This window comes from Chiloscyllium punctatum, chromosome 4 (genome assembly GCF_047496795.1).
Source record: "Chiloscyllium punctatum isolate Juve2018m chromosome 4, sChiPun1.3, whole genome shotgun sequence".
NCBI lineage: Eukaryota > Metazoa > Chordata > Chondrichthyes > Orectolobiformes > Hemiscylliidae > Chiloscyllium > Chiloscyllium punctatum.
In genome coordinates this window covers 119,804,180-119,828,747 of record NC_092742.1, presented here as the reverse complement: position 1 = coordinate 119,828,747, position 24,568 = coordinate 119,804,180, and the positions used below count along the sequence as shown (strand labels likewise).

At 44.7% G+C, this 24,568-nt stretch overlaps 1 long non-coding RNA gene across 1 annotated transcript; it reads right to left on the bottom strand.

Annotated features, from left to right (window-relative positions):
* Positions 1-805: 805 nt before the first annotated feature.
* On the bottom strand, positions 806-19,279 carry LOC140475961 (uncharacterized). The gene is made up of 3 exons (XR_011960377.1): positions 19,238-19,279; positions 2,010-2,204; positions 806-1,503 (listed from the first exon to the last, which is right to left on the bottom strand). It is a non-coding gene; the product is annotated as an uncharacterized lncRNA (long non-coding RNA).
* Positions 19,280-24,568: the final 5,289 nt, after the last annotated feature.

Genomic DNA, 24,568 nt, shown 5'->3' with positions numbered 1-24,568 from the left:
CCCATTGCTCTCCTTCAACACTGTACGGATTTTATTCTATGATTGAGGATAAAGGCTACACAGCAGGGTGTCCTTGGAGAAGGAGCATGTAGTGTGGATCAATGCTCTCGATGCCTTTAGATAGAGGTGGGCACCGCAGGGGATACAGTACTTTATCTCCACCACTGCCCTCCTCCCCACAACTCTACTTTGATTTAGTCCCTTCTCACTCTGTCACTTGTAATGGTTTGCTTGGCCCGTAATGGGCTTTGTTTGGAAATATTCAATTGGTTACACAAATGGTTTACTGCTGGTGATTATATGTCGAAATTAGAGTGGTGCTGGAAAAGCACAGCAGGTCAGGCAGGATCCGAGGAGCTGGAAAATCAACGTTTTGGCAAAAGGCCTTTTCCAGCACCACCCTAATGTAGGCTCTGGTTTCCAGCATCTGCAGTCCTCACTTTTGCACTGCTGGAGATTATAGGTTAACCAAAAGCAAATTGGCGTAATGATAATTTTGATGGTGGGAAGGTTGCTGTGCTCACATTTCTGGGTCAGAGAAATGGGGAAAAAGAACGCTTCACAGCTCACAGAATGAGAACTGAAAAGCAGTTAAATCAAACCAAAGGTTCATACAGGGAGGGAATATTTCCCTGGAATTTGAGGAGCTGGAAAGTGATGGCGTCTGGGAATAGACAGGATTTTGTTTTACAGAGGATGAAAGCTTTAAAACTGTTATATTCAGACAGTTCAATTTATTTTCTTTAATTTTATTTGCTGTGCAAAAAGCTTTTACATTTTAAAGCCAAAATTTACAAACCTTGTGTTAAAGATAAATGTTAAATAAAATCCATCAAACCATCCCTCACTGAAAACTGTTGTGGAAGTGCAATCTCCTGGAGAATCCCTGCCCCCTTCTTCCTATCCGGGCTCCATGACTATATACATACCTGGGAGATAGCAGCAGGAGGAGACCATTCAGCCTTTCAATCCTGCTCCACCATTCAATGGGAAACAGCTGACCATCCAGCTCAGTCTCCTGTTCCTGCTCTGTTCCAATCCCCTTTCATGACTTTACCTTGAAGAACTGTATCTAAGTCCTCCTTTGGCTTCACTGCCTTTTGTTCCAGTGACGTTGCGGTGTTACTGTGTGGGTGTAGGCAGGGGTAATGTGATGGTGCTGCCTCCTGGAGGATGCACTCAGCGTCCCTCATCATCCTGCAGTAACATCAATTGGGTTTCAGCAACGAGAGATAGAAACCGTTTCCAGGATATGGGCATCACTGGCTCAGCCAGCATTTATTCCCCATCTCTCGTTACCCTTGAGAAGATGGTCGTGAGCTGCTGTCTTGAACCATTCACAGTCCATTTGGCGCAGATAGACCGACAATGCTGGGAGGGAGAGTGTTACAGGATTTTGGCAGAGTGATTCTCCATCTTTGGTTCTTCAAATGCTGGTTCACTTAATCACAATCTGCACATGAGTTTGAGATTTCAGTCTGCAAATCTTCACCATCTAGCACCCTGTATAAAGGAATATGTAAAGGTTAGAAATTCAGAGCAGACAATTCTAGTTTCTCTGGAATATCTTTTTCCCCTTTCTTCCCCCAAAGCTGTAACCCTCCAGCCCACTTAGTCTCTCCCACCATTCTGACTCTACTACCCCCTAATGTACACCCTCCCCATTCTCATGAAGTTACTGATAAACAGATCCATGCCATCACTTCCCGTCCCTGGTTAGACTCTGCACCCTTTCTGGGTTCACTTGCTTTCCCTCCAGTTGCTGCAAGTCAATAATGTAACAGCAGAATGAAACAAAAGGAAACAGAAAGGGAGGTGGCAGATCCTGGACAGAAGAGGAACCTTCAGTCTGGGAGAATGGGTCAGATTCTTCCTTGTTTCCCGTTGGTCAATTCCCAGTGTTATGACAAGTTGCGAATGGAACTTGGTCCCATCTGGGCATAGTGACACGTTGACACCCCCCCCCCCCCCATCCACCAACCACCAACTGATTAATAGCGGGGAGTTACCTGATGCTGCCTGAAGGCGTCTTGTATGTACACTATCCAGGGAGCTGCCGTGTCTCATCAATAAAGACTCAAAGAAGACCTCTCAGAGTTCTGTGCCGAGTTCTTCCTATCCAGCAGGGTTCAGGAATATGAGTACACAGCAGTCAGTCTTCACAGTGGAGGATACGAAGAACATGCCAGTAATTGAGAAGGAGACTGAGGAAGGTGAAGACCAAGAAACAACCATTATCACAAAAGAGTTAGAGCTGGGGAAGCTAATGGAGCTAAAGGTAAACAAGTCTCCTTGCCCTGATGGAATACATCCCAGGATACCAACAGAGTTAGGGGGAGAAATAACAAATGCACTTAGAGTTATAGAATCCTACAGCAGAGACAGGCCCTTTGGCCCAAGCCAATCAGAATGTCCATCCACGCGAACCCCATTTCCCTGCACTTGGCCCATCTGCTTCTGAAACTTTCCTATCCATGTATTTGTCCAAATGTCTTTTACTTGTTGTTAATATACCCACCTCAACCACTTCCACTGCAGCTCATTCCATATACATACCACCTTTGTGTAGAACAGTTGCCCCTCAGTTTCCCATGTATTCTTTCTCCTCTAACTTAAACCGGATGCCCTCCAATCCTTGAGTCCCTGTGAAAAAGACCGAGTGCATTCACCTTACCCATGCCTCTCATGGTCTTATACACTTCTATAAAATATTCCCCCTCGGTTTCCTCTGCTCTAAACAAAAAAGTCCTCACTTGTCCAACCTCTCCCTGTACCTCAGACCCCTGAGACCTGGCATCGTCCTTGTAAATGTCTTCTTCACCTTTCCAGTTGAATAACAAACCTACACTGCACTCATCACATGGAACCGATGTGACAACGCCAATGGATTACAATCAATGATCGATAACTCACTCCATTACAACAATCCCATTTTCATAGCTTTTTCCATGATGCAGGAATCCTTTTGTCTTTCTGGTTTCATGGTTAATTGTCCTCATACAAAACCAATCTGTGCCTTACCTGTTCTAGGGAGATGTGCCATGATTGTTTAGACTTTCAAAAACCAATGAAATCTCTCTCCACAGTCCCCACGCTAACATGGACTTCGCTGTCTCAGTACTTTTTTCCCCAATCACACTGACATTTGAAATATTCGCCCACGGACAGAATGCACACCTTTCCATCCAGATGAAAAGGTCAATGATATTCACATCGGCACGGATCCAGTAACATGAAGTTCAAATTGAATTTCTCAACTGCAAATCCCCCCTTTCAATACTCTATAACAGAGAAAACAGAAAGTGCTGGAGATCCTCAGCAGGTCTGGCAGCATCTGAAATGGTGACAGATGCAGGAAACATTGCAGCCTTGAAGAAGTGTTGAGATGATCACACCAGGCATGTGCGCTTGATGACCATTATGGAGAAGATGGGGACAGGGATCCCTTTCTGGAAGGGCCTTGGTGAGACCACACCTGGAGTACTTTATATATACCTTTGTTCCCCTTTTCCAAGGAAGGCTCTCCTGGTTATTGACAGAGTGTAAAGGAGGATCACCAGATGAGTCCTGGGATGTGAAGATAGTTAAGGACTGCAGATGCTGGAAGTCAGAGTCTGTACAATGTGGACCTGGGGAGGTGCAGCAGGTCAGGCAGCATCAGAGGAGCAGGAAGGTTGATGTTTTGGGTCGGGACCCTTTGTCAGTCTTGATAAATAGCCCTGACCCACAACGTCAACTTTCCAGCCCCATCGTATTCATGCTGATCATCAAGCACCTATTTATGCTAGTCCCACGTTCTGGCACTCAGCGTGTAATCGATATTGTAGTGCCTGGTGTGATCATCTGAACACTTCTTCAAGGCTGCAATGTTTCCTGCATCTGTCACTATTTCAGATACTGACAGACTTGCTGAGGATCTCCAGCACTTTTTGTTTTTATTGCAGATTTCCACCATTTTGCTGAAGCACAGAGTCATAGACATGTACACAGCTCCGTATTTTGTTGACTCTCATTCCTGGGCTGTCAGGACTGATGGCTGAAGAGGGACTCAATCTTCGTTTAATCCTCCTTTCCTTTGGCTTTCTGAGCCACTAACTACATCACTAATATTCTACATCCCATTCCCTGTCCTGAATCTGACCCTCTAAGCCTACACTTTCGTTCCCATACCCCTGCCAGACTAGTTACAAACTCACCAACAGAACTGGCAAAAGACCCCACCAGATTTGTATCAGCTCTGCCCGGGGTAACCGGTCAGGCTGGTATAGGTCCCACCCAGAAACAGTCCCAGTGCCTGAAGAATCATAACCCTTCTCTGGTACACCATTTCCCCAGCCACACATCCAGCTGATCTACCTTCTCATTCCTGCTCTCATTAGCACATGGCACTGGGAGTAAGTCTGACATTATTACATTTCAGGAGCTACATTTTAATGCATCTCTGCTCTCCCTATATCCAGCTTTCAGGCCCTCATCCCTCTGTTTAGCGATGTCCTTGGTATCTGTGTGTTGCACCACCACGGGCTGTTTACCCTCCAGCTCCAGAATGTCCTGCAGCCACTCCATGATATCATGGATCTTGGCACCAGGGAGATTACATCCCATCCTGGATTCATGTCTGTGGGCACAGAAGTGCCTGGCTGTACCCCTGATTATTGAATCCCCTGTCACTATAGCACTGCCACTCTCATTCCTCTTGTTCTGATCAGCAGAGCTCTCTGTGGTGTCATGAACCTGGCTGATGCTGATTTTCCGAGAAGCTACCCCACCCATTCCCGCCCTTACAGAATCCCAAGTGGTAGACAGTATCTGTATGAGAAGGGGATAACAACGGGGAACTCCAGTACTCACTTCCTGAGCCTTTTACTAGATCTGATGTTCACCCATTCCCTTTCTGCCTGTGTAACCCTCACCTGCAGTGTGACTAACTCACTAAACGTGCTGTCCATAACATTCTCAGTATCGTAGATGCTCCACAGTGAGTCCACTCTCAGCTCCAGCTCTGAAAAGCAGTTTCCCAGTAGCTGCAGATGGGAACCCTTGCTGCACAAATAGCCGTCAGGGACACTGGAAGCGGCCCTTATTTCCCACATTGTGCAAGAGGAGCACACCACGGGTCTGAGGGCTCCTGTCACAACGTCTCTCTACATTCATCTAGTTACTCCCATGAAGAGAATTTAAATGAGTGAGTAACCTTCCTTCACTTCAAACATGTCCATTATAATAACAAAAAAAATCTTTACTTAAGCTGATATGTCATACTTTAAAAACTTAAATACTCTGCAGGTATCACTGACAAATTGGCTATTCCCATTGCGACTGAATTTCTGAAAGGCCTGAACTAAAACTGAGTTTCAGCTTCACCTTCTCCCTGTCTCACCTCACTCTGTTTACACCCAACTCCAGAACACACTCATTGAGCCAAGCAGCCCTCACAGGGCAGCCCTGTCATTTTCATTGTGTGCTCACACCTACACGGCCCTCAGCCTCCTGTACTGTTCCAATGCATCTCAATGGGAGCTCAGGACCAGCATTGCATCTTTCAATTCAGCCCTTTGTAACTCCAGAGTCAACATGGACTTCAGCAGTTTCTGAATGAACAGACAGTTGTCAAAAATCTGGAACGTCCCACCTGAAATGGTGCTGGAATTCGAGTCCACGAGAAATTTGCAGAGAATTGGAAGTAGGGAGTTTACAGATTAACATTATAAAGTGGTTGATTGAGACTAAATCTGACAGTTCCTGCAAGAAGACGAGGTGTAATTTGGATAAATCTGTGCTCTCTCAGGCCAATACCTCCTTCCACAGCTACAGGGCCAAGGATTGAACACATACCCCAAGGGTGATTCAACTATGAACTTGAACATCTTTCTGCTTTAGGCTTGACAAAAATATTGAAGATATTTTCCCACAGACAGAACAGACAAACCTTTCTCGTTCCACAGTTAAATGCCAATGATATTCAGATCCTGATGACTCTGCTGACTGTAGGAACGTATTTATTGAGATTCTTGTCTCAATTATTCTCAATTAATATCCTATAAAATGAATTCACAAAACAAAGCTCACAGTCAGTGCAAGTGAAGGTAAACACTTCTCTTGGTTTGTGTTTGATGTGTAAATGCTCCTCTTCAAATCACCCCGCCCCCACCCAGGAAGAGGACACGTGCATGCTCCTTGCTGTACCTTGCCCCAAATAACGATGGTGGCTATAACCCAGGACCTCTCACTGCCTGAGGCCCAAGCCATCTTCCCCTTTGCTGCAAACGTGGGACCAAGAGTTTCTAATTCAGACTAACGACCTGCCCAGAGTGTAACTAAACCCTCCCAGTCTACACTGATACATTCCATCCGGTTTCTGCTGCCACTCTCCCCTTTCCCCTTTCCGCCCCCTGCACACACCATGGGTCATCATGGGTCCAGTGACCCTTCCTCAGAACCGATGACCGCTGGGAAAATTAGAATCCCTTCAGGAAACAGGCCCTTTGGCCCAACAATTCCACACCCACCCTCCGAAGTTTATCCCACCCAGACCCATTCTCCTACTCTATTACTCTCTATTTCCCCGGACTAATGCACATCCCTGAACACTACGGGAAACTTAGCTGGGCCAATTCACCTAACCTACAGATCTTTGGGCTACAGGAGATAAGGGTTAAAGAGTAAATAATAGGTGGGGACAGAGCCCAAAGAGACACAGGAACATTTGGAAAGACAAAGGAGTCGGAAGGTGGAAAGCTGTTAATGGAGGAGACAGGAACCTTCCAGCATCTCAGTGACGGTGGTGGAAATGGCGGCTGATGATCTACATTGTGCCTGCAAAAAAGACCCTGAGCTTCCAGTTGCCTGCTCTTTAACACACAAGACTGTTCCCTGTCCAACATCTCTGTCTCATGCTTACTGCAGTGCTCCAGTGAAGTTTGATGCAAACTGGAAGAACACTTCAGAACATACCAAATGGCTTCCTATTTCAAAGACTGCAATTTCCCCTCACATGTGGTCAACAATGCCCTCCAGTGTATCTCCTCCACTTCCCACACCACTGCCCTTGAACCCCACCCCTCCAAATGCAACAAAGATGGAATCCCACCATCCTCACCTTCCACCCAGATACAACGCGTCATCCTCTGCTCTTTCCACCATCAGATCCAACCACCTGAGATATATTTCCCTCCCCACCCCTTTCAGCATTCCACAGAGACCATACCTTCAGTGACTTCCACGTTAGATCCACAGTCCCCACCAACCCACCCTCCACTCCAGGCACCTTCGCTTGCCACTGCAAGAGGTGGAAAACCTGTGCCCACACCTTCCCCTCACCTCCATCCAAGGCACCACTGGATCCTCCTACATCCAGCAGAGATTTCCCTGCCCAACTAAACACCTCACCTATTGTGTCCCTTGTTCTCAGGACACCAAATTGTGGAATATTTCAGGGAACATTTCTGGGACACATGCAACAACCAACCCCACCACCCTGTGGCCAACCACTTCAGCTACCCCCCACCCCATCCGCCACCACGCTGCAAAGGACATACAACCCCCCATCCCAAATCCGAGCCACCCAACACCTGGAGGAAGAACACCTCATCTTCCACCTTGGGAACTTTGAACCACACGGCATCAAGGTTTCCTCATTTCCCACCCCCCAACTTATCTCAGAATCAACCCTCCAACTCGGCACTGGCCTCTTGAACAGTCCCACCTGCCCATCTTCCTTCCCAATTATCCATTCCACCCTCTCACCACTACCCTCCATCTACAACCACCTATTGCCAACCTAGCTCCCTTCCCCCAACCCCAAACACCCCTCCCTATTTATCTCTCAGCCGTATTCCAGCACCCACATTTCTGATGAAGTGCTGACATTCCCAATACGTCAATTCTCCTGCTCCTTGAATGCTGCCTGACCTGCTGTGCCTTTCCAGCACCACACTTTAACACAAACCGGAAGAACAACACCTCATCTCCCACTCTGGAACCCTGCAACCCTCTGGCTTCAACATCAAATTCAATAATTTTAGGTCCTGAACTTTCCCACGTCCTCGTGTCTTTCCCCCCTACCCCACATACCAGGCCTTGTTATTACGTAGCCTGCCATTACACATTACCTATGGTTAGTCACTAACAGTCCCCATAAACAGCTATTCACCCTCCCCGTGTCCGATCGTTATTCACTCCTTTGTCCAACTGCTCCTATCTCTCTCTTTGGACTCTATCCCCCCCCCCTATCATTTACTCCTTAACCCCTACCTTCTGCATAAAAACGAGACTTTTTTTTAGTAACATCAGTTCCTGAGGAAGTGTCACTGGATTGAAAATGCGAACTGATTTCTTTTCACAGATGCTGCCAGATCTGCTGAGCTTTTCCAGTACCTTCTGGTTGTTGTGTGTGATTTACAGCATCCGAAGTTCTTCTGGTTCTAATTTACCCGGAGTATCTAATTCAGGTCCAGCAGACTGAAACAGTGTTTATCAACCTTCCCAGTCCACACTAACTCCATCTCTCTCCCAGTATCTGCTGTGTCTCCCACTCCTTCACATTCAGTCCCCCCTCACAGTGACACTGCGCCTGCAAAGCTGATGGTCATGTGTTGGCCTGCTGGACCCACCCCTCATTCACTCCCATTGGCTGGAGGATCATGCCAACTCTCCTACTGGTCTGAAGCTGTGTCAATCAGCCAAGCCCCATTGTGACCTGAGTGGTGGGATCCTCCCAGGTGCATCAGAGGCTGAGGGGTGACCTCATAGAGGTTTATAAAACCATGAGGGGCCTGGGTAGGATAAATAGACAAGGTCATTTCCCTGGGGTCGGGGAGTCCAGAATGAGAGGGCATAGGTTTAAGATGAGAGGGGAATAATTTAAAATGGATCTGAGGGACAATATTTTTCCCCACTGAGGTTGGTGCGTGTATGGAATCTTCTGTCAGGAAGTGGAGGATGTTAGTACAATTAAACCATTTGGCATCTGGATGGTTATATGAATAGGAAGGGTGTAGAGTGATATGTGCCAAGTGTTGGCAAATGGGACTAGATTAGGTTGGGATATCTGGTCAGCATGGACCAGTTTAACCAAAGGGTTTATTTTCATGCTGTATATCTCTAGGGCTCTGCCCTGTGATGAGCTTCATCATTCACAGTGAGTGGGTCAGTATCACAGAGGACAGGGGCTGGAGGCTATTCAGCCCATTGGGACTGTACTCTCTCCCTCTGGAGATGGTGCCAGTCTATCACAACTCACCTCCCATTTGGACATAGCCCTCCAAATCCTTCCTCAAAAATGTTAAATATCAAATTTGTTTTGACAATAACTACTGAATCTGCATCCAGCTGTCGGTCAAACTGTTCCAGATGCTCAGAACTTATTGAGTAAAATAATCTTCACATTTTTCTTTGTATTATTTGCCAGTTACCTGAAAATAGTTACTAAAAATTGTGACGTTAAAAATTTCTCACTGTCCCTCTGTAAATGAAATACCCTGGAAACAAAACAACTCCTGTTCGAAATCACTGCTTAACCTTCTCAGCTCCAAGGAGAATTGTCTGACCTTCTGCTAACTCTCCATAAAAGAGAAACCTATCTTAATTTTAATTTATTAGTGCCATAGAGATGTACAGCACAGAAACAGACCCTTCAGTCCAACTTGTCCATGCCGACCAGATATCCTGAATTAATCTCGTCCCATATGCCAGCCCTTGGCCCATAACCTTCTAAACCTTTCCCAATCACATATCCAATGAGATGGCTTTTAAATGTTGTAACTGTACCAGCCTCCACACTTTCTCTGGCAGCTCATTCCATACACGTGCTACGTTCAGCTTGAAACTTTGCCCCTAATATCCCTTTTCAATCTTTTCCCTCATGCCTGTGCTTTCTAGTTTTGGACTCAGCTAAACAGGAATAAGACCCTGGCTGTTGATCCTATCCATGTCCCTCACGATTTTATCAACCTCTATGGTCACCTCTCAGCATCCGATTCTCCAGTGAGAACAGCCTCAGTCTATTCAGCCTCTCCCTATAGCTCAATCCCTCAACCCTGGCAACATCTTTGCATCTTTTCGGAATCCTTTGAAGTTTCACAATATCATTCCAATAGCGGGGAGACCAGGACTGAAAGCAGAATTCCAGAAGTGGCTGCATGAATGTCCCGTACAGCCGCAGAATGACGTCACAACTCCTGTACTCAATGCACAGGCCAATAAAGGCAAGTACACCAAACACTTTCTTCACTACCCTGCCTATCTATGATTCCACTTTCAAGGAATTATGAACCTGCACTCCAAGATCTCTTTGTTCAGCAACACTCCCCAGGGCCTTCCCATTAAGTGTAGAAGTCCTGCCCTGATTTGCTTTTCCAAAATGCAGAACCTCACATTTATCTAAATTAAACTGCATCTGCCACTCCTCAGCCCATTTGATCGGAGTCTCATTGTACTCTCAGGTAACTTTGCTATCCATCACACCTCCAATTTTGGTGTCTATTGTAAACCTACTAACCATAGCTCCTATATTCACATAGAAATCATTTATATCAATGGCAAAAAGCAGTGGACCCAGCACCCAGCCTGACAGCATATTGCTCATCACAGGCTTCCAGTTCCAAAAGTACCCTCCGCTATGACACTGACTGCTCAGCAAGGTTAGAGCTCATGGAATACAGGGAGAACTAACCATTTGGATACAGAACTGGCTCAAAGGCAGAAGACAGAGGGTGGTGTTGGAGGGTCGCTTTTCAAACTGGAGGCCTGTGACTAGTGGAGTGTTACAAGGTTCAGTGCTGGATCCACTACCTTTCGTCATTTATATCAATGACTTGGATGTGAACATAGGAGATTTAGTTAGTGAGATGACACCAAAACTGGAGGTGTCGTGGACAGTGAAAAAGGTTACCTCAGAGTACAATGGGATCTTGATCAGATGGGTGAATGGGCTGAGGAGTGGCATTTTGGGAAAGCACTTAGCAAGACGTATACACTTAATGGTAAGGTCCTGAGGAGTGTTACTGAATAAAGAGACCTTCGAGTGCAGGTAGATAGGATAGTGAAGGCGGCATTTGGTATGCTTTCCTTTATCAGACAAAGTATTGAGTACAGGAGTTGTGAGGTCATGTTGTGGCTGTACAGGATATTGGTTCGGCCACTTTTGGAACATTGCGTACAAATATGGTCTCCCTCCTATTGGAAGGATTTTGTGAAACTTGAAAGGATTCAGGAAAGATTTACAAGAATGTTGCCAGGGTTGGAGGATTTGAGCTAGGCTGGGGGTTAAATAGAGGTTGAATAGATTGGGGCAGTTTTCCCTGCAGCGGAGGCCGAGAGGTGATCTTATTGATGTATATAAAAACATGAGGTGCATGGATAGGATAAATAGACAAAGTCTTTTCCCTGGCGTGGGGGATCCCAGCACGAGAGGGCATAGGTTTATGGTACGAGGGGAAAGACTTTAGAGAGACTGGAGAGGCAACGTTTTCACACAGAGGGTGGTACGTGCATGGAATGAGCTGTCAGAGGAAGTGGTGGAGGCCATTACGATTGCAACATTTAAAAGGCATTTTCATGTGTATATGAATCGGAAGGATATGGGCCGGGTGCTGACAGGGGGGACTAGATTGCATTGGGATATCTGATCAGCATGTACTGGTTGGACTGACGGGTCTCTGTTTCTGTGCTGTCCATCTATGACTGTTTGACCTTCCAGCCAATTCCGTATTCAAACAGCTAGTTCCGCCAGAATTCTATGGTTTTGAACCCGCTAACCAGTGTGTTATGTGAAACCTTGTGTCTTTCTCAAGTCCAAGTTACTGATTTCAATGCACAAAGCCATGCTGACTCTCCCTAATCATTTTTTGCTTTTCCAATGACATGTAAATCCTGTCCCTGAGAATCCCTTCCAACAACTTCTCTGCCACTGACTTCAGGCTCACCGGTCTATAGTTCCCTGGCTTTTCCTTACCACCTTTCTCAAATAATGGCACCCATCTTCCAGCACCTCACCTGTGGCGATCGATGATACAAATATTGCAGCGAGGGCCCAGCAAAAGCTTCCTTAGTTAACCACAAAGTTCTGGGATACACCTGATTAAATTCCAGGGATTTATCCACCTTTATGCATTTTAAGACATCCAGCACCTCCTCCACTGTAATATATACACTTGCCAAGTTATCACTATTTATTTCTCCAACATCTCTAACTTTTATATCCCCTTTCAGTAAAAACTGGCATGAAATAATTACAGAATCTTTCCCTCCTCCTGCTGTTCCATAGACAGTCTTGTTGATCTTTGAGGCTCGCTATTCTCTGCCTCGTTATTCTTTTCTCTTTAGTCTATTTGTAGATTCTCTTTGGTTTTTCCTTAAACCTATTTCCCAAAGCTATCTCATGTCCTCTTTTCTGCCTCCTGGTTTCCCGCGAGTATACTCCTACTGCCCTTATAGTCCTCTAGGGACTCACTCAAACCCCATGGTCTGTACCTGCCATATCCTTTCTTCATTTTCTTGATCAGAGCTTCAATTTCTCAGCTCATGCAGCATTCTCGACACCTCCCAGCCTTGGCCTTAACAGGAACATACAATCTGTGTTCTCTCATTGCTGCAGGCCTATGGAGGCAATGGCAGATGAGGACAGAGAAACAATCATTATCAGTAAAGGGGTCGGGTTGGGAAAGCGAACAACCCATCCTTATCTCTATGATTCCTCTCTAGCCTCAGAACTATCACTATCTCTGGTATCAAAAACATCTCAATCTCTGCAACATCTTCCAATCTCTAATCTCCTGCAGTCTCAACACCCTCCCTATCTCTAATCTTGTCCACCCTCACAAATCTCTGTGTTGTGCCTTTCTTTAATTCCAACCTTCAGGATAACCCACTTTTATTTCAGATTCCTGAACCCTGAGCTCCACAATGTCCCGCTTAACCTCTGCCACATTTTCCTGCAAAAAATATTAATCAATTCCGTATCATCTATTCTAATATCACCTTCTCTGACCTGGTTTCTATTGTGGCTTGTCATATTCGTATATTATGCATCTGTGGTCGACATGACAGAAAAAGGTGTTGTGGTCCATCAGGTTTTTGCTGTAAAGAAATCTCCCAGCTAACTATTTTAATCCCATTTTCCAGCACTGAGCCCATAGACCTGTCAGCCTTGGCATTGCAAGTGTGTTCCTAAATATATCTGAAATGCCATTGGGATTTCTGTCTCTCACTCACTTCCAGACAGTGAGGTTTAGTGCAACTGTTGCTCTATGATGACATCACCCACAGGAACACAGAGCAGCTGGGTCTGTGCAAACCAGAGATCGCCCACACATTGGGAAGGATGGCAGGGTCCCTGAGAGGGGGCACAGGAGATTTACCAGGATGGTTCAAGGAATGGGGGATTTTAGTTGCAGAATTTGTCTGGCTTTTTTAACATTAATTACTCATGTGACATGTGTGTTGCTAATACACATCAAGAATAACCATCCACAATTAATAGACTGTCCTTTTCAACCTCTCCCCTTGCCTGCACTGTGGTAACCTTCAGGTTAACCACCACCAGACATCTCTCTCTAATAGAGAGCAGTCCTATGGTCTGGGAGGACAATGCTAACTTGATCTTTCACACAGTGATGCCACTGTCCCTCGGGGGTGGGGAGAGGGAATGCTGAAGGTGGTGGATGGGAAACCACTCAGGTACAGTGCTTTACCCTGGAGGATGTTCACTTTCTTTCATATTGTTGGGTGAGGGGGGGTGCACTGATGCAGGCAAGTGGAGAATGTTCCAACACAATCCTGATGTGTACCTTATAGAGAGCAAACAGACATTGGGGAATCAGGGGTTTGGAAAAACTGAGAGTATTCTCCTTGTAGCAAAGGAAATTGTGGGGAGCTGTGACAGAGCAGTTAACAAAAGTTACATATTATAATAATAAACCTTACACCCGTCAGCTCATTATACAAGGATTACAGGACACATGTTGAAGATTTGGGAAGATCTCTTGATAGGATGGTTTGATTCAAAGGAGAACTTTTATGCAGCAAATGGTATTGATCTGGAACACAATACTCTCACACAATATGAATATCCAGGGCCTGATGTATTGAGTAATTCTGTCAGAGTTTGGTGTTACAATTACTGAGATTTCCATCTGAATATCTGCCTGTAATACAAGTTTATAAAATCCGTCACTCTCAGTTCAAGTTTGAAACTCATACAATCCCCTCCTCCCGGCCCAGGAGGACTGTACACATTACCCCTGGTGGAGGTCAGCAGGCACTTCAAGGGCAAATCTGTGTGGGTTTCTATGAGTTTCCACCTTGGGACTTCATGTGACTGAACATGGGACAGAATATCCCAAGATTCAATGAGATGTGGAGAGCAGGATTTGCTTCCTTTTCTTTCCTTCCGTGCTGCCGCTGTGCCTCCACAATAAGACATGGGGTGTGAAAGGCTCATGCACCTTGATGGGCAAGATGTCTCCATTCTGACCAAGGGGCAGCAAGCTCCTCCCAGTCATGAAACAGAGTATCCCTGAAAGATAGCAACTGTGCATGCTTCCCACTGCCCAGTGCTCACACTTCATGTTTCGAATAATGAGGGGGGAAATCTCCTAGAAAAGGCATAACAGGAAAGTTCCAAAAGGTTATAAACAGTTTACAGAGAGATATTCACAGGAAACGTGGGCAACAAGTTGGCAAATAGAGTATAACTTGGGATAAACTGTAGAAAGCTGCACCACAAAGGGACTGGGGGAAAATGAGCAGGAAACACAGAAAGCGAGCACACAGTTACAACATGGAATCAGGAAGGGGAATGGAATGCTGTCCCTTATTTCAAAGAGTTTGCAATATAAGAGTTTGGAATATATACCTTAGGGCAACTAAACAAATGGCGAGTGAGACCACATCTGGAGTAACGTGAACAGACTTGGTCACTTTAGTTCATGAAATAGAGCAGTTTATTGGAGGCATTTCAGAGAAGATCCATTGAGATGATCCCTGTTTTGAAGGGATTATCGTGTAAGCAAAGGCTGAATAAGTTGGTAATCTACTCACTGGAATTTGGAAGAATGAGAGATGATCTCTTTGAAACATACAGGATTCTGTCGAGGTTTGACAGGGTAAATATGGAGAGGATGTGTCCCATTACGGGAGAGTCTTGAACCAGATTCTGGGTCAGTCGCGGAATCAAGGGTTCTGTTTCAGATTTGTCAAGTTAAAGGCAACACCGACACAGGTTAGGGTTTCAGTAGCAATGGAGATGGAGTGAGAAGGAGATAAGCAACGTTTTAGAGATTGGAATTCGTGGTGTTTGTGATTGTGATTGTGTAGATGTCTGATCAGAAGGTCACCTTGGGGTCAGATATGAAAGCAATATTGTGAAGAGTGTAGACAAGTCCCAGTGAGAGGGAGGGGCACAGCAGTAAGGGAAATGAATTTGGAATAGCAACTGAAGGCAATGGGTTTAACAATTGCGGTGTTTCATTGGAGTGAATTGCAGCTAATCGAAGCGTGGTAAGCAGTTTGATAACTGAGTAATAGTGGAGTAATGGAGAGGGATGATGGGGAGGGAGAGCTGGACATTGTCAGTGTACATGTGAAACCTAACACGGTGCTTTTGGGCGATGTTACCTCCTGGCAGTGTGTAGGTGAGAAACTGGACGGACCAAGGATAGATCCTGGAGGGACACCAAATACAATGAATTCAGAAAGGAAAGGGAGAGTGGAGACGGAGCAGGATTTTCCAATGATGGTGAGGTCAAATATTAGGTTTTAGCAGAATGGGAGAGAAGGACATAACCAGAAAAGACAGACAGACAGATCATGGAACAATATCTGTGAATTGCAGGGGTGGGGGGGGGGGGGGTCTGCGGGCGGAAATGACGGTGAAAGCAGGAGGATGAGACAGAGATTTGGAATGTCCATGATTTAGCTACACTAGGGTAAATGGTCAAGATGACCTCTAATAAGGCTTGACAAGGGACTCGAGGAAATGCAAGTTTAGGACTAACATGAGGAGCACCCTTGTGAGGCAGAATGGCTCGGTGAGCGAGTGGAGAGGGAGGAAAGAAGCAGAGGCAGCTGATCGGATTGTCTCAATGTTATTGACAAAGAAACTCCATGTGCTCCTCACTCTTGTTGTTGGAGGGGAGGATGGAGGAGGCAGGATAATGGACATTGTTTTTATTTGCAAAACAATAAACAAAACCTGTGATAGTGATTCTAAAAATAAGTGAACAAACCTGTTGTATTTATCAAGAATATTAAAATATACAACTGAAGTTCAGGTTTGAATCCCAAATCGGTAGAGGGTGGCTCTGAAGTCAAGAAAAAATTAACTGGAATGAAGAATCTACTGTTTGCCATGGAACCATTGGGGATGTTTTTCTGCCATTGACAATGTCCTTGAGGGAAAGAAACCCGACAGTGGGCCATCAAATCACTCATTGTATTAATCACTGCACAGTCTCAACAAAGGAATGAAACTGGATGGACCACATTACATCTACCAATGCACTGGAAAATACAACAACACAATCAGCCCTCTTGACCCTGCAACCTCTGTCTCACTGTGGGCCAACAGCAACAGAACTGTACTCCAGCCCAATCTGAAATCTCATGGCCTGATATCCCCCACTCAACCATTAACATCAAGCCAGGGGAATCAACCCTGGTTCAATGGTGAATGTAGGAGGGCATGCTAGGAGCAGTACAAGGCAAACCTAAAAATGAGGTGCCAACCTGGTGCACCTACCAAACCTGCATGCCAAACAGCACAAGCAACACCAAATAGAACTGAGTGATCCCACAACCAACAGATTAGATCGGAGTTCTGCAGTTCTGCCACACCTAGTCAAGAATAGTGATGGACAATTAAACAACTCACTGGAGGAAGCATCACAGATATCCCCACCCTTACCGATGGAGGGGTCTCACACATTCATGCAACAGATAAGAGGACAGCATTAGCAGCGATTTTCAGCCAGCAGTACCAAGTGGATGAGCCTTCTCCATTGGTCCCTCACATCACAGATATGAATCGACTTGGTTGAAAACTCATTTCAAATCAGATCAAGAAATGGATAAGCAGTGTAAAGGTATGGGCCCTGCCAATATTTTGGCAATAATACTGTTGGCTGTGCTCCAGAACCTGCTGCCCACCAAGGCAAGTACTGCTCCAGCACTGGCACCTACTGACTTTGTGGAACATTGCTCAGGGATATTCCAACAAAAAAACACAGGGCAGATCCAACTCAGCCAATTCCCCTCCATCAGTCCACACTCGCTCAGCAGTGAAGTGATGGAAGGTGTCATCAACAGTGCTGTCAAGCAACTGCTCAGTGATGTCCAGTTTGGGTTCTGCCTGGGCCACTCAGTTCCTCAGCTTGTTACAGACTTGATTCACAAACTGACAAACAGCTGAATGAGGTGAGGGTGATAGCCCAGCCCCCCTCCAAGACCACTATTTCGACTTCAGTGATATCACCTGACCTCACCACAGTCTCAGCTCATTTGCTGAAACTCTCATTCGTTCCTTTTGTTAACTCTAGATTTCATTATCTAAATCCGCTCCTGGCCAGCATCCCACATTCACCCTCCCGATAATCTCAAGAATATTGAAAACTCTACTGCCGAAGTGCTCATTTGTACCAAAACTTGCTGATCAATCAAAAGACTCCCATTGAAAAGCGACAATAATTTACTTTCGCACCTTTGAATTAATTCCTGGCTGTAATCATTCCTATCTCCCTGCACCACACACCCTTTCATATCTCAATAACTCATTTTAGTTCAGACTCTCAATGATGTGTTTATTTTTGAGTTCACCTGTGTGAATGTTTCTATAGACTCCAAGGGAACATGGTCTGGAATCCCCACTCTAACCCTCTAAGATCTACTTTCTTCCTTTAAGGCATTCTTGAAAAACTGCTTATTTGGCAATGGTTTTGGTCACTGGACACAATATTCTCCATCTGTAGCCTTATGTCAAAAGTTCTCAATAATATTTTTGTGAAATTAAAACCATGATGATTTGTACAGATATCTTCTACTCTTCAATATCGCTGAGTGAATAATCTGTAATGTCTGTTACCCAACCACGCTGTGGGAGCACCTTCACCACACAAACTGCAGCAGTACAAGGAAGTCAAACATCACCCTCTCCACAGGCAACAAGGCTTTGGCATTGATCACTGGTTTCTGTGGAAGGAGAAATACACAGTTGATGTTTCAGGGAGTGCAATATGAATTACAGGGAATGAAAATGGTGCAGAATTTGACTGTCAGAAAATTGAAGGAAAATGCACTCACTTATTGGAAAAAAGAATTCTTGACCGTCAAAGATATTGTGGAAAAGATAAACTGATAATGGAACATCATACGGTCAGGAGCCGGGCAGCAGTGGACAATTCATTTGCATTCCTGAAGAAGGGCTTATGCCGAAACGTTGATACTCCTGCTCCTCGGATGCTGCCTGGTCTGCCGTTTTTTCCAGCTCTACATTTTTCAATTCATTTACAAAGCAGCTGTGAAAGTAATAGTAAAATACCATACAGAGCAAAAATATACCCATGAGAGACTGAGGAAGCTAGATAATGAACAAGTGGACATCAGAGAACCCAGAGGTGAACCAGAGCAGAGTTCACTTTTATGATCCCACAGTCAAAGTTGTCTAACACAGAAACAGACTTCTTCGGTCCAACCTATGTCAACCAGATATCCTAACCTAATCAACCTAAATTAAATCCTTTTTGCCACTCCTCAGCCCATTGGCCCATCTGATCAATATCCCACTGTACTCTGAGATAACCTCCTTCATTGTCCACAATACCTCCAATTTTGGGGTCACCTGCAAACTTACTAACTATACGGCCTCTATTCACATCTAAATCATTTAAATGAATGACGAAACAAATCCAGAAAAAAAACTCCATTTCTCTGTGTTTGAATGTGCTCTGTGTAAATCCTGCCCTATGACTCTTTTTCCCAGGGAAGGCTGTACATACATCCCTCTGAACTTTGCCCCCTACAAAGCTGGCGGCCGCGCACGTGTCCAGTGACTCATTGCCCCGAATAAAGATGGCGGCGCTCACTCGGGCCGATTATTCAACGAGGAATTTTCCCGTTTGCTGCAAAAACGGGACTATAAGTTTCAAATTTGTATTTTCCGATGTGCAGCAAATGATTGTAAAACCTCTCAGACCATACGAACACCATTTCCGTCCCGCTTCCTGCTGTTTATTTCTTTCCTTACCGACAGCTCTCCGCACACACACATTCCGAACATCCGAACCCACCGCGAGGATGATCACGTGGTATAGTCTAGTCCCGCCCTCATTCACTGATTGGCTGGAGCACCAACTGCCCCGCCAGGTCCTCCAGCTCCGCCCCTGCCTTTCCATTGGTCCGTCGCTGACATCAATCACTTCTTCGGTCCAACCTGTCGATGTTAACCGGATATCCTAACCTAATCTTTCTAAATTAAATCCTATCTGCCTGTCCTCAGCCCATCGGCCCATCTGATCAATATCCCATTATATTCTGAGATAACCTTCTTCGTTGTCCACAATACCAACTGTTGGCTGGAGCTTGCGCACTGCTTCGTGGCTTTTGTTGCTATTTCTCAGTTACAAGAGTGAGGGACAAAGTTAAAAATCACACAATCACCTGATGAAGGACCAGCAAAGTAGTGCTTCCAAATAAACCTGTTGGACTATAACCTGGTGTTCTGTGAATTTTAATTTTGTCCATCCTAATCCAACACCAGCACCTCCAAGTCACGAGTGAGGGAGGAATGCATAACATAAGAACAAAAGATCTTGGAAAAGGAGAAGGCCGTCCGGTAAGACCATGGCTGATCATTTTGTGGATGCAGAACCATTTACCCACGTTCTCACCGTATTCCTTAATTAATTATTTCTTTTTTTAAAAAAAACTAACTTAGCTTTAAAAACGTTCATTTAACTAGCATCAACTACTTCCCTGGGCAATGCACTCCAATCTATATCAAGACGTTCCTTCTCAATTCACTCCTAAATTTGCTGCCTCTAATCTTGTGTTGATGCCCTCTTGTCCTGGCTTCATCCGCCAGTGGAAACATCCTCTCTACTTTTATTTTATCCATTCCATTCATTATTTTATATATTTCCCATTCTTCTGAATTCCAATGAATATAATCCCAATCTACTCAGTCTCTGTTAAACCAAACCCCTCACCTCCGGAATCAACATAGTTAATCTCCTCTGCACCCCCTCTAGTTCCAGTACATCCTTGAGCACGTAAGGAGATAAAAACTGCATGCAGTACTCCAGATGTGGTCTCACCAGCACTCACTATAGCGAGAACATAACCTCTGCTTTTAAACACAATCCCTTCAGAAATGAAGGACAAAATTCCATTTGCCTTCTGAATTGATTGTTGTACCTGGTGACCAACCCTCCTGCAGATGGATGTTCAGGTGCCTCTGCATAGCAAATAATGTAACTTTTTTAAAAATTCAAGTAATAATCTTTTTATTAATGTTACTCCAACCAAAGAGTATGACTTTACATTTATGAACATAATATTCCACTTGCCAAACCATTGCCCACTAACTCAATGTATCTATGTTCCTCTGCAAAGTTTCCCAGTCCTCCGCACACTTTGTCCTGCTACTCATCTTAGTGTCATATGCAAACTTTGACACCCTACATGTGGTCCCCAACTCCAAATCATCTGTATCAATTCTAAATAATTGCAGTCCCAACACTGATCCTAGAGGCACACTACTAGTTACTGATTGCCAGCCAGAATAAGGCTTATTTATCCCCACTCTTTGCTTCCTGTTAGTCAACCAATCTTCTCTCCATGCTAATACTGTATCCCATGCACCCTTATATAATGCAACAGCCACTTGCGTGGCACCTTGTTGAATGCCTTTTGGAAATCAAGGTAAACCGCATCCACTGGGTCCCCGTTGTCCACCTTGCTTGAAATGTCTTCATAGAATTCCAAACGATTTGTCAAGCATGGCCTGCCCTTCATGAATCCATGCTCTGTCTGCCCAATGTGACAATTTCTATCGAGATTCCCTGCTATTTCTTCCCTGATAATAGACCCAAGCATCTTTCTAACTACAGAGAAAAAACTAACTGGTGTAGAATTCCCTATCTTTTGTCCACCGCCTTTTCTTACAGTCCTTCCTTTTCACTGGAATATGCCTTTGCTGAGCACTTCCTAAAATGTCTTTGAAAATCTTTCACTGCTTATCAACAGTCCCACCATAAAATCTTTGTTTTCAGTCTACTTTATCCACGTTCTCCCTCATTCTATTTTAGTTCCCCCTGTTCAAGCACAGGACCAAGATATTAAATTTTATCTTCACACTCTCCATATGTATTCTAACTTCAACCATACAGTGATCACTTCTTCCAAGAGGATCCCTAACTCTGAGGTCATTAATTATTCCTGTCTCATTGCACAGGGGCCAGATCTTGGATAGCTTGCTCCTTGTCGATTACATTTCATACTGTTCAAAAAAATTATCATGGATACACTTCATGAACTCCTCAAGGCTACCCCTGACTGAGCTGGTTTGACCAATCTACATGTAGATTAAAATCACCCATGGTAATAGACATGCCATTTTTACAGGCATTAGTTATCTCTTTGTTTATTGCCCATCCCAATGTGATGTTATTATTTGGCCTACACGCTGCGCCTATCAGTGACTTTCTTGTTAGAATTTTGAATGCATCATTCCTGTTTCTCCTAATGTACAGCAATAACAACAACTATTTGCATTGTGTGGAATCTTTCACAATGGCAAATCTCCTATGGTGCTTCATGGATGATCAAAACATTGATTAAGGAGAATGATTTTAAAATACATCTTAACAGAGGATAGAGAAGTTCGGGAGGGTATTCCACAGACTTCTGCCCTTGACAGCTCCAATTGTGGAGTGATGCAGGTGGGGTGGGGTGAGTTGAAAAGGGAACGTGCAAAGGGGAAATGGAGGAGCGTCGGCAGTGCATAAGATCTTAAGGATAGAGGAGGTTCCAGACTGAGTCTGTCTGTCATAGACAGTATGGCTGCCTCATGGAATTTGAAGCACCGCAATGGGCCCATGCATGTCATGTTAGTCAAGGATAGTATAACGGTGGCTGAGAGAACATTTGATGAGGACTTGTCTACTGAAGTAGTGTGGGCTTAGGATAGAAACAGGAGAGGGGAGGTCACACTGCTTGGATTTTTTTATAGGCCACCACAGAGTTCCAGGGAGGGGGAAGAGATGATTCGCAAAATTACTCTGGGTAGGAGTGAAAGTAACATGGTGGTCATTATGGGGGACTTTAACTTCCCAAACATTGACTTGAAATGCTACAATTCTAGTGCGTCGGATGGATCAGTTTTTGTCCAATGTGTACAGGAGGGTTTCCTGACACAGTATGTCAAAGGGCCGACAAGAGGGGAGGCCACATTGGATCTGGTGCTCGTCATGAACCGGACTAGGTGTTTGATTTAGTTGTAGGTGAGCACTTTGGAGAGAGTGATCATAATTCAGTTATGTTTAGTTTGGCGATGAAAAGGGATAGGTATATGTCAAGGTGAAGACTTATCGATGGGGCAGTGGCAATTATAACGCGATTCAGCAAGAATTAGGATGCATAGGATGGGGTACCGAAATGCAGTGGATGCAGACAATGGAAATGTGGAGCTGGTTTAAGGAACAGATATTGCGTGTCCTTGATTGGTATGTCCCTGTCAGGCAGGGAGGAAGTGATAAGGTAAGGGAACCGTGGTTTAGCACAGAAATTGCATCTCTTATTAAGAAGAAGTAGGAGGCTTATGTTTTGATGAGGCAAATGGTACAGATGAGGCGATGGAGACTTACAGATCAGCTAGGAAGGATTTAAAGAGAGTTAAGAAGAACAAAGGGAGGACACGAGCAGTCTTTAGTGAATAGAATAAAGGAGAACCCTAAAGCTTTCTATAGGTATTTGAGAAATAAAGGATAGGATAGGAATCGGGCCAATCAAAGACAGAAGTGGGAAGTTGAGTGTGGACACTGTGGAAATTGGAGAGGTGCTAAACGAATATTTCTCATCGGTTTTCACTCAGGAAAATTAGAATATTGTAGATAATAATGAGATAGAAGATGTTAGACTAGAAAGGATAGAGGTTAGTTACGAACAGGTGTTATCAATTCTAGAAGGATTGATAGTAGACAAGTCCCCTGGGCTAGATGGGATTTATCCATAGATTGTCTGGGAAGCTAGGGAGAAGATAGCAAAGACTTTGGCTTTGATATTGAGCTGTCATTGCCTACAAGTTCAGTACCAGAGGACTGGATGATTGCAAATGTTATGCCCTTGATCAAGAAGGCCAGTAGAGATGACCCAGGTAATTATATACCAGTGAGCCTTACTTCTGTTGTAGGAAAGGTTTTGGAAAGGATTATAAGAGACACTATTTGTAATCATCTGGCAAACAACAATATGATTTCAGATCGTCAATATGGTTTCGTCAAGGGCAGGTCGTGTCTCACACATCTCATTGTGTTTTCTGAGATGGTGACCAAGCATATAGATGAGGGTAGGGCAGTTGACGTGGTATACGTGGACTTCAGTAAAGCCTTTGATCAGTTTCCACATGGTAGGCTGTTAGAGAAAATGCAGCAACATGGAATTGAGTGTGATTTAGCAGTTTGGATTAGAAACTGGCTTTCTGAAAGAAGGCAGCGAGTGGTGGATGATAGAAAATAATCAGCCTCCAGTGCGGTTATTAGTGGTGTGCCACAAGGATCTGTTTTGGGATTACTGCTGTTTGTCATTTTTATAAAAGTCTTAGACGCAGGCATAGGTGGATGGATTGGTAAATTTGCAGACCACAGCAAAGTCAGTGGAGTAGTGGACAGTGTGGAAGAATGTTACAGGTTGCGGGGGGACTTGGATAAACTGTAGAATTGGGCTGAATGTGGCAAATGGAGTTCAATGCAGCTAAATGTAAGGTGATGCACTTTGTAAAGAATAACAGGAAGGCAGAGTACTGGGTAAATGGAAGGATTCTTGGTAGTGTAGATGTGCAGAAGGATGTTGGAGGCCATGTACATAGATGCCTGAAAGTTGCCACCAGGTGTACCGTACTGTTAAAGCGGCATACAGTGTGACAGATTTCATTCGTAGATGGATTGAATTCTGGAGCCGCAATATCATGCTGCAACTATCCAAAACACTGGTGCGGCCATATTTGGAATATTGTGTGCAGTTCTAGTGCCCATATTTCTGGAAGGATGTGGAAGCATGGGAAAGGGCGCAGAGGATATTTACCAGCATGTTGTGTGGTCTGGAGGGAAGGTCGAGAGACTTGAACGTGTTCTCATTGGCAAGAAGAAGGCGAAGAGAGGATTTGATAGAGACAAACAAGATGATCAGTGGCTTAGATAGTGTAAATATATGGCTTACTTATAAGTATATGGCTGGCTGCCACCTTTGGGGATGCTCCGTTACATGCACGTGCAGGATAAGGTCACGTGGTGCATCGCACCGTTCCAAAACAAGGTCACGTGATGCACTGTTTCACGTGCCGGAGGTGTGCAGGGAGGTC